Source organism: Cibotium barometz, chromosome 24, assembly GCF_041138505.1.
Source record: "Cibotium barometz isolate CiBa-2024 chromosome 24, ASM4113850v1, whole genome shotgun sequence".
NCBI classification, from domain to species: Eukaryota; Viridiplantae; Streptophyta; class Polypodiopsida; order Cyatheales; family Cibotiaceae; genus Cibotium; species Cibotium barometz.
The window spans coordinates 18,678,098-18,688,873 of NC_141069.1; the positions used below are offsets into that span (position 1 = coordinate 18,678,098).

A 10,776-nucleotide genomic window follows, 5' to 3' on the forward strand; every position below is an offset into this window, starting at 1 on the left:
ATTGAGAAATTATAGAAAAGATCAATATTCACTATTTACCTTACAAATTACTTGATTCTTTGTTCACGGTAGAGGCCCCCAACCAATCAATTGGTTAAGTATGTTGATGGAGCCACTAATGGGGATCGAAGAAAGAGGAAAGCTCCAAAAACTAGTGAATTATTAAATGAATTCACAGTTCTCTGGCTTAGGTGGAGTAGAGTAACGATGCATAAACACTATGTTTTTTTCAACAAGGGGGAGGCTTCTATTTATAGGAAAAATTGAGCTCCTAACCAAACAAACTGATTCTAGAATTTTCTAAATCAGTTTGGTCAATATTTGACCATTTTTAGGTCAGTTAAGCTAACTTTTTGGAACTAGACTTGAATGAGGAGAGAGGAGAGATGAAATATCTCAATTTTTATGAGTTTAAAACTCATTCAAGCATGTGAAATATGCACCTCCTTTAAAGAACTCCCCTTTCTTACATATGTGTCATAATGGAATCATTTTAATATTGCTCATAGTTTTTTTACTAATAAACCTTGTACATTTTCAACTCTTCATCTTATGTGAAATATGCACCTCCTTTAAAGAACTCCCCTTCCTTACATATGTGTCATAATGGAATCATTTTAATATTTCTCATAGTTTTTTACTAATAAACCTTGTACATTTTCAACTCTTCATCTTATGTGAAATATGCACCTCCTTTAAAGAACTCCCCTTCCTTACATATGTGTCATAATGGAATCATTTTAATATTGCTCATAGTTTTTTACTAATAAACCTTGTACATTTTCAACTCTTCATCTTATGTGAGCATTTACTCATTTTTGGATACCCAAAATATCTCATATTTTTAATATTGCTCATAGTTTTTTACTAATAAACCTTGTACATTTTCAACTCTTCATCTTATGTGAGCATTTACTCATTTTTGGGTATCTTCTTTTACAAATTGGATTTATCTCCTCCCTACACATGGATTGATGCTATTGGCCCATAGGAACCTTAATTGGACCATAATCCAAAAATTTCTGAAAATCTAGACCCTTAGGCTAAGGTCCTTTATACCCATTTCCAATTAATTCCAATTGCACATTGGAAAGTTCTTTTTGAATTTTTGTTTCAGGGGAACTTATTTTAATAAGATGAGTTATTTTTCTATCCAAAAATATTCATAATCTGAATATTCTCTCTCTAGAATATTTTCTCTCTCTAGATTAAAACAGTTAGAAACAAGGTTTTTATATTTCTGAAGAGGGATTGATTACAGGGGAAGATACTAGACATCAAAAGGGGGTTGGGGGAGGAATCTTACATTCTATCCCACTTAAAAAATGCGAGATGTCCTCATCTCGCAAACTGGGATAATTTCGCAAGATGCACGAATATGAGACTTAGAAAAAAATTTTAATCAAGGTTAACCACCAAGAAAAGTCTTAAAGAGAGCAAGATTCAAAATAAGAACAAGATTTAAACTTTATTCATTCTCGGAACTTATATAATAAGGATAGAAGAACTCTTTACACTTCCATAAGCCCGTCCATCATATGATCACAAAAGCAGCACTCACAAGCTGCGCAAGTATAGGGTCACTCATCTATGGGAATGATTCTGCTGGTTATTGCCACACCTATCTCAGTGGTATGAGGTGATCTAACAAAAGGACCTCTAAGAGGTAAGCCAAAAACGGGGTAAAGGCATATCTTCTCATGAGGAAGAAAACACGCCAGTAAGAAGACCCGCTCAGAAAACCCAAGATGTCTTGATCTCATGACGCAGTAGTATCGGGGACCCAAACCCAAAGCTTCAATAACCATGGCCAAGCGGACATTGTTACGAAAGTGCTGCTGACCCCAGGGTGTTACCCTAGTTATGTTTTGATAGGTCCGCCATTTGGTCTGAGCTACATAAGTTCCCAAGTGAGGGAAAAGTGAGCGCTCATACTGTTCTATAAAATCCTTCTTCACAGACTCGCTTGCGTCTTGAAGGTGAGAAATCATCATGGATAAAACTAATTCTTGTTGCCAAGCCATGAAGGAGATTAAGAAAGAAGGAGATTGATGGGAGTAAGATTACTGTGAGAGCGACAAGTAAAAGTTACGACTTATATAAAGGAAGGAGCTAGCGTAACTTAGAAGCCAACGGTATCTTGCCATTGAAGTTTTACCGTCTTTCCATGATTTGGGTTTGGCACATTTTTCTATAGAAGGCATTAAGAACTTTGAGATGAGGAGATAAAAGAAGCTTGTAGGCTAAGTCACCTACTTTCATTGAATTCAGATAAGGTTCACAATATCTGGGGGATAACTTCTTATACTCCCCAAGAGATAAAGAACTTCTTTTTGGGCCGTACTCGAATGAAAACCAAAACCGTGGTATCCAAAACACCGATTTTCACTTCTGAACTCATTGTTCTGAATCCTTAAAACAGGTAGGACTCCTGAGAAGTATTCTAGGAAAAGGATCTTCTTCTTTTTTTCTTTTTTTTCTTTTTTTTCTTTTTTTTCTTTTTTTTCTTTTTTTTCTTTTTTTTTACAGAATCTTTCTTTTATTTTAGAGAGGGAATAATTATAAGATCAAAAGGGAGATTCTTACTCCTATATACCTCGAAGGTTGGGGAGGAATCTTACAATTCCTCTGTTTTAACTTTTAAAAATTTTAAAAAATTTAAAAAAAAAACTCTCTCTATCTTACCTCCTGTTACGTCTGGCTGACGCCGGCTCGAAGTGCTCGTCGCTAACCCCATCTCGAAAAACAAAAAACTGCATCGTGGCATGACAGGAGTCTCTGGTTCAGGCTTTAAATTTGGCACCCATACGGGAGCCTTTCACAATTTCAAGTGCCAAATGGCACCTCCGTTTTCTGGTAAAAGTGCCAACGTGGCACTTCGAAAAAACAAGGGAAGTGCCAAATGGCACCTAGCCTTAGGGGTCTAAGTGACCAGGGGTATATATCCTATATAATATACGTAATATAGTAAATATACAAATATAGTAAATATACAAATATAGTAAATATATATGTTTTATCATGAAATTAGAGCTAATTAAGCAGCGACATCATAGCCTGCATTAAATTGGAGACGGGTGGTTTTGCGAGCAAATTGTAGCTTTTGTGTGACACACAGTTGGGCCGCGGGCGTGGTGCCACGAATTAAAGCCCTCGTGTCCGATGACTCTCGTGAATTCCGAGACTACAAAGCCTATAAGCGGCTACATGAGCACTGGGGAGCTGCAGGCTCTCGGTCTTCTACCACACCTTTAGGGAGCAATAAAGAAAGAGGGAGAGGGAGGGAGAGAGAGAGAGAGAGAGAGAGAGAGAGAGAGAGAGAGAGAGAGAGAGAGAGAGAGGAAGACGGAGTACTTGGGCCAGGAGCGGATGCCGAGCTCAACGATGCGGACTTTGTTGATGGAGCACTCCACAATGATGCCAAGCCTGCTCTCTGCGTTAGCCATTGATTTCGATGAACTGCAGAAAACTTTGACTGGTTGCTGAGGATAAGCCCTAGACCGCAGCACTACCGTGACAAGTCTCGGACACTCAAAATAGTGGTGATTGCGAGTTAACTTTCCAAATGGGTCTTTTCCCATGCGGCAATCAACACCAATCACTAGGTTTATCCTTCACAAGTGCGAACCCGTGCTCAAGGATGGGTAGTTGATCAGAGTTTGATCCCTGGAGCTTGCTGACGCTTTCGCCGAGTTGAAGGTGAAGGAGCTGAAGAATGGGCACCTGGCCATGTTCTCCATGTTTGGCTTCTTCGTCCCACTGGCAAAGGCCCCATTGAGTCTCTGAAATTAGAACACCAAAAGACCTCTACCTTTGAACTTCCAAGGGTATTTCAAAGGTTTATGAGCATGCTATATAATGAGAGATCTCTACCACTTTGAACACAACGCTTTCACATGATCTGAAGTAATCTAAACTCCTCAAGCTTCTTGGTTCTTAGTCTTTTACTAGGTAATATCTAATAGTAATAATCACAAAAGTTTTATTTCATGTTAAGTGTATATTTAGGTTTATGAGTATATAGTTGTTGAGATCAATTCATGCATGTTCATGTCTAACTTCGTAATCTTTCTATGGTTTTAGAACACAAGAGCCCTAATTTCCTACATTGTCTTGCTTGTGTGCCATCTTGGATTTCAAGTTAGCGACTCCAAGCTTCACATTCCAGGTACCAAAACTTTTATTTACAATCATTGTATTCTTATTTTCATGCATCTTTGGTGCTTATTTACACTCATCTGAATAGCTAAAAGAAATGCATGATTCTCATGCATCTTTGGTGCTTATTTACACTCATTTGAATAGCTAAAAGAAATGCATGATTCTCATGCATGTCCCTATCTTTCTTTTGAATCTATAATTTATATGGTTGTAGCATGACATCAATGTCTATAAAATGAAAGAGATTAACATTAATTCAAGTTAAGAAGTGAGTCTGATGAGGACTCAGAGAGTGAATCAAGTGAAGACGAAGTCGTTGAAGACATGGACCTTTCGGGTATGCCCCAAGATGATTTGCCAACCAATAATGAAGATCCCTCAACAAGTAAGAAGAAGAAACAAGTGAGGTGGAGACAGTTTCGTACAGAGTGGAAATCAAAGTATCCGTTTCTCATTCGACTTGTTAAAGGTGAATGAGAATTCATGAAGTGTGAATGGTGTGAAAAGTTTAGAGTTAAGGGGCCATGGGGTGTTGGCCAAGGGTGCAAGACTATGAAGAGGGATTCAATAAGAAAGCACATGCGATCACGGGAGCACAAATGGGCTGCAATGCAAAACTATCATGAAACAAAGGGGACAACACTTCCACAGCATGCTGTGGTAATTAAAGATAGAAACAAAGAAAGGGTGATCACTTGCATGAAGTTGATGTATTTCACAGGTGACGAAGATCTTGCAATCAGAAAGTTTGAAAAGGTGTGCCAACTAGCTTATACTTTAAAGGTGGAAGGTATACCTCTTCAACACGATTACTCATCTTACACAAATATGATGGCTGGAAAGGAATTTTTATTCTCTATATCACAATATCTTCACAAAGTACAACTTGAAGAACTATTGGAGAGTCCTTTTTATGCTTTAATGGTAGATGAATCTACTGATAGAGCTTTAGAGAAACACTTGATCATCTATATTTCTTTTCTTTCATCAAAAGGAATGGGTGTACGCAACATTGAGTTTGGAAAGCTCATCGTTGTTTCTGATGGGACTGCACAAACAAAATTTGATGCCATTATGGAAGTGATGACCCAAATTGGCCTTAACAAGCAACGACTAATTGGAATAGCTCTACAGATGGTGATAGCTCTATGCTTGGACGACATGATGGACTCGTTGCCAAACTCAAAAGAGAAGTACCATGCCTCATTAGTGTTCACTGCATTGCCCACAGGGAAGCTCTTGCTGTTTTGGATGCATCAAAATGTTTTCCTTGTCTCTCTTATATTGACAAGATTGCAAACAAAATATATTCTTGGATCAATGCTTCTAGTTTGCGCCATTCCGAATTTCAGAATCTGCTCTACAGGATATGAATTTGCAAGTCTTGGAGGTCTTGCAAATTCATGATGTTCGTTGGCTTGCAAGAGGGAGTGTGATGCAGAGACTTACCAAGTTAATGCCAGCTATCATGAGCTTTTGGGAGGAGGGTGCTCCAGGATGGTATGCTAAGTTGTGTGTATATAAGGTTCTATTTTTGCATCTACCTACTTGCAGATGTTCTACATGACTTAAACATTCTTAATAAAAAGTTCCAAGAGGAGTTGGTAGACATAACATCCATCAGTACTAACATCGAAGTAACACTCGAATCACTAAAGAGAAAGTTTCTTCAAGAGGAATTTGGTAAAGGTACTTTATTCTTGAAGAAATTTATGCTTCAAGTTGAAAATGGTAGGATGCGGCATGTCAATGAAGAAGGAGAAGAATTTGTGCATGAGCTGCTGTTCACAAGTATTCCAAGCAAGGATAAAGCTGGCATACCCTTAGATAATGAAGGAGGTGATGTTGAAAGTTGTGTGATGCTTGCAAAAGCATTTGTTCAAAAGGTCATAGATTGTGTAAATGATCGGTTCCCTGATGTTTATTTCTTCAATGCTTGCAAACTCTTTAGTCCTCAACATTTTCCAAATGATGAAAAGGAGAGAGAGCCCAGGATTATAGGATGGTTAAATAGATTGTTGGACAATTTCAATGACCATCCCATCATCAACAAGCAAGGTTGTAGGGATGAGCTTCTTGCTTTTTCAGACACTCGGTGCTTCAAAAAAAACTTTTCGAAAAGATTAACAAACATACTCTTTTTGTAAATAAGTACACTCCCAATTCTTTTTGTAAATAAGTATACTCCCAACTCCTCATCGGGAACACTAATCCCATATCTTTCAATGCCCTTTTCCACAACTTTGACCATGAAAAAATCCACCACAAGCAAAATCCTAAAACAAAGAAGAAATTAAGAAGTTATATAAACAAACATGAGAATCTTGAAAGAATTTCTTGTAATTTACGCACCCATCCTTGTGGCCGTCTATCATAATCCCAACAACATGTTGATGAGGAAGGGGTGCACACCAAAGAGGTGGCTCTGTAAATAAAGTAAGTTTTATATGTCATGCACTAAAAAATCATTTAAAAATATGAATAAATACCCAAAAAATGGATATAAAGTTGTAAACCTTCAACCCTTGACTCCAACATATCCGAACTGAATAGAATGTCATACATGATTGTCCCTAAAACAAAACAAAACAAAACAAAACTTTTTAGAATATATACATAAAACAAAGAACAAAGAGCCATGGAAACTTCTTTTGGCATGCATCCTCCTCTTGTCATACGGCAGAGGAAAGGACCTGCTTAATAGGAAAGATACACATGCATACAAAAAGACACATACAAAAAATTAGAACACATAACTTCAATATGATACCTAAAATTATTACCTAGAAGCATCTAAGATCTATGTATAAACAATGTTACTTATTGTAAGCCAAGCAATAAGCCAGATATCCTCCCCCAGTTAGAGACCATAACTGAAAGGACATTCTGGTTTAAAAAAAACTATAGCTATTAAATCACGTCGATCAGATACACTGTCTCGGAAGTAAAGCATCTAAAACCTCTTACCAGTTGTGATTGCATGCAAAAGTAATAAATAAATCAGGTTTGCTCTTGGAATGGATAACTGCCATTGCATTTGATTTCCAAGTCCACCAATAAAACTCGATGGTAAATGGCAACAATTAGACATGTAACAAATTTCTCTGGGTAGTTTTTATTGCCATATGCAAAACTTCCTTATATACAACATTAGTAGTACAAACTGTCTCTTGACCAATCACATTGGTCTCACAGAAGGTAGCATCTTGAAGAAATAGCTTGACAGCATTTGATGATCGCACACGTGAGAAAGCAACATATAACTCTCCATGACTAAATATTGGAGTTGCCAACTATAATCCTAAAAGAGACATTGTTTGGCCTTGTGATTTATTTATTGTCATGGCAAATGCGAGTCGAGCCTCTGCTTCATATGAAATGGAAGTTGCAATGTACTTGGAATGAAAGTTATTCTTGGAATGAAGACCCTATCTCCAATGTTAGTCCCACACAATGCATAATATGAATACCTATGCTTAGAAATGAAAAAATGGAGAAATAAGAAAGTGGAAGAAATGGTGAACAAGGAGAATACCTGTGTTTGCTGTGTTTGGGTGATGCTCCTCGTACTCTCCACACACTCACAAAGCTCCTTCATGCTCCCTTCAACTCTCTTTTAGGGTTTCTTGCTATGCGTAATGGTATTTTTGAGCTATTGTGGGTATAAGACCCACCACAGGTTTAAAAAAAAAACTTTTACAGCATTGATAATACCAGTGCCACTCTTTTCTACTGGTAATACCAGCACTATATCTTTTAAAAAAAATAAGTAGAAAGCACCTATTTAGTTGCTCATATTTGACTGAAAATTGAACCACTCTTATAGAGCGAGATGCAAGGACGTGATGACATCGGGTGACAAATGATGATTTGCCCTTACACGCAATGTAAGGGAAAGTGCAACGTCAAAGGAAAATGGCGAGCACCCATCTCAAGAAATGGGGTTTTTGACAAGGCAACTTTCAACAAGCATCATGTGAGCATGTGCAATGTGTAAGTGTTTAGTTTTATAATAATGCTCATGTCTAAAATGGAGTTGTGCTAAATGTCCACATATCAGTGTGCATTCACATGTGGCTTTGGAGCATCATGAGTTGTTACATGAAAAGCACCAATGCAATGATGCGGGTGATGTGCATGAGACATCAAATGTAATGGAGGAAATGATGGAGCATGATGCAAATGTAATGGAGCCCGTGTGTCAAAGTTGTGCATATGTTTGGCTATACTGAATATTCTAACGACTTATGGATGGTCAAATGCAAGTGCCATAGTGTTATTTAAATGCATGGGAAAATTACTACCTCACGGTAACGTTATGTTGGAGTCACGAGAAGTGGCAAAGAGAGCACTCGCTGTATTTGGCCTCGACTACAATGTGATTTTATACTTTATTTGATTCATGCTTGTCGTAGTGATTTTATACTTTATTGAGGACCACATTGTAATGCGAGTGTTCATCTCGAATGCGGTAAGAGTCATTAACGACAAGATGTCATGAGAGATAAAGTCCCTTGTAAAGTGTTGAGACACTTTCCAATCATACCATGCATTAGACACATGTTTTGTTTTTCACCTATTGTGCCGGATTGATGTCATGTTATGTGGGGAGTTGATCAAGTGACAATGCGATGTGTGTGCCTGTTGATTCTATTGAACACATTGATGTTAGCCGAAAAGGGACAAAAAAGATTATTCATTAGGCTCATAAATGTTGCAGGGGCATTGGTTAACCCAAATGGCATGACCATGTACTCATAAAGTTCTTATATTCATCACCTTCACAAATGCAAATATGATGATATCCATACTTAAGATCACTTTTGGAGAAGAACTTTGCATGGAGAAATTGATTAAACAATTCATCAATGCACGGAAGAGGATACTTATTCTTGATAGTCAACTTATTAAGAGCACGATAGTCAATGCAGAGGCGCATCGTCTTATCCTTCTTTTTCACCAAAAGTACTGGAGCTCCAAAAGGGCTTTTGCTTGGTCGAATATGTCCTTTCTCCAAAAGTTCAGTAAGTTGTCACTATATCTCCTGAGATTCCGTAAAAGAAACTCGATATGGAGCACGAGTAGGTGTAGCACTGCCAAGAAGGAGATCAATAGCATGGTTGAGTGGTCGCCGAGGTGGGAGAACCGCAGGAAGCTCCTGAGGAAAACGATCCAAGTATGGAGCAAAGAAAGGTTGCTTGAGGTACATCACCTTCGTATCCATGTCCTCGGGAGGATCATTGGCTGAATAGACCATTAAAAGTGTTCAGGAACAACCACTCTTGCGGACCCACCGTTTCACTTGAAGAGCTGAAAGGGTTGCTATAAAAGGTTAGTCTCTGATGCCTTCCAATGCTACGAGCATGTCATTTTGAGCAAATTGTATGGAGTGGTTTCCAGAAACTCATGAGGGGATCATATTGATACAACCATTCTTGACCAAGAATCATATCATAATGTGCCAAAGACATGACTTGGAAATCCAATTTGTCACAATAGTGTTGAATTCGAAAGGAGAGGTGTTTGGGAACGGTGTTACACAAGGATGTGGAACCATCGACAAGCTCTACTTCATAGATAACAGCACTTTGAGAAGTCTAAATCTTCAATCTCTGGGTCAAGGTGATTCCCAGAGAGTTATAAGAATACCCACTGATGATGAGCACATGAATAGGGTTATTGGAAATAGAACCTTGAAGAACCAAAACCTGAGTAGACTGCTGGGGCAACGATGAAGACGCAGGTTGAGGTGTGGTAGTAGCAGTGATCACTGAAGCATGTGCAGAGCATGGTGATTAACCGCATGCTTTCCTTTGTCAGCAGAGCAAAACTGGGGGTTTCTCCTTAGAAGTGGAGGGTTCAGCATTAGAATTCTATCGATGGGTTGGTCTTTTGGGGAACTTAAACCAACGATGAGATCCATTACAAATTGTGCGCAATCCTCTCGTTTGTTGATCCTGTACCACCACTAGAAGGGACAGTGGAAGGACGAGGATTATGAGATTGGTCATGTCCTTGGTCCTGTCCATGATCCGAATTGCGTGGTTGGAAGGACTGAGGACGTTGGGACTAAAAAGAGGACAATCCTTCTGATCGGCTTAGTGCACTAGATACCCAATCAAAGTCTAGTGTATCCAACGCACGTGGAAGGCTTACAAAGTCACCAACGGCAGGTCCTATAGTATCACAAAAGTTTAAGTCATCACCTAAGGCTCCTGGTCGTTCTGAGATAGTAGAGGTGTCTCCTACAGAGAGAATGTTGGATTTTCTTATTGAAAGGGGAATTGAGGCCTCTTTCTTTCTAGTTGTTGCTAAGGATATTTTCAATCCAAAAATTGATGTTTCAGTGATTATTAATCATGCCATGCAATTTACGAAAGAGGACTTTGATGAATTTGAGGAACTTGCAGGGGCTTCTATCTTGATTGATAACAAGGAGTATGTCCATGTCCCTGTGGGAACCTCCTTTGTTCAGAGACAAACATTTACAAAGAGGTGTAGTATGTACAAACTTCAAAGGTTTTTAGTAGAAAATGCAGAATACTCCTCTCATCCAAAAGGCTGCAGGAGAATGGTCAAAGTTGCTGCATTCATAGTTTTCTCCATTGTCAAATA

General features: G+C 38.5%; 1 pseudogene; it reads left to right on the plus strand.

Annotated features, from left to right (window-relative positions):
• Positions 1-4,713: 4,713 nt before the first annotated feature.
• On the plus strand, positions 4,714-5,534 carry LOC147624978 (uncharacterized; annotated as a pseudogene).
• Positions 5,535-10,776: the final 5,242 nt, after the last annotated feature.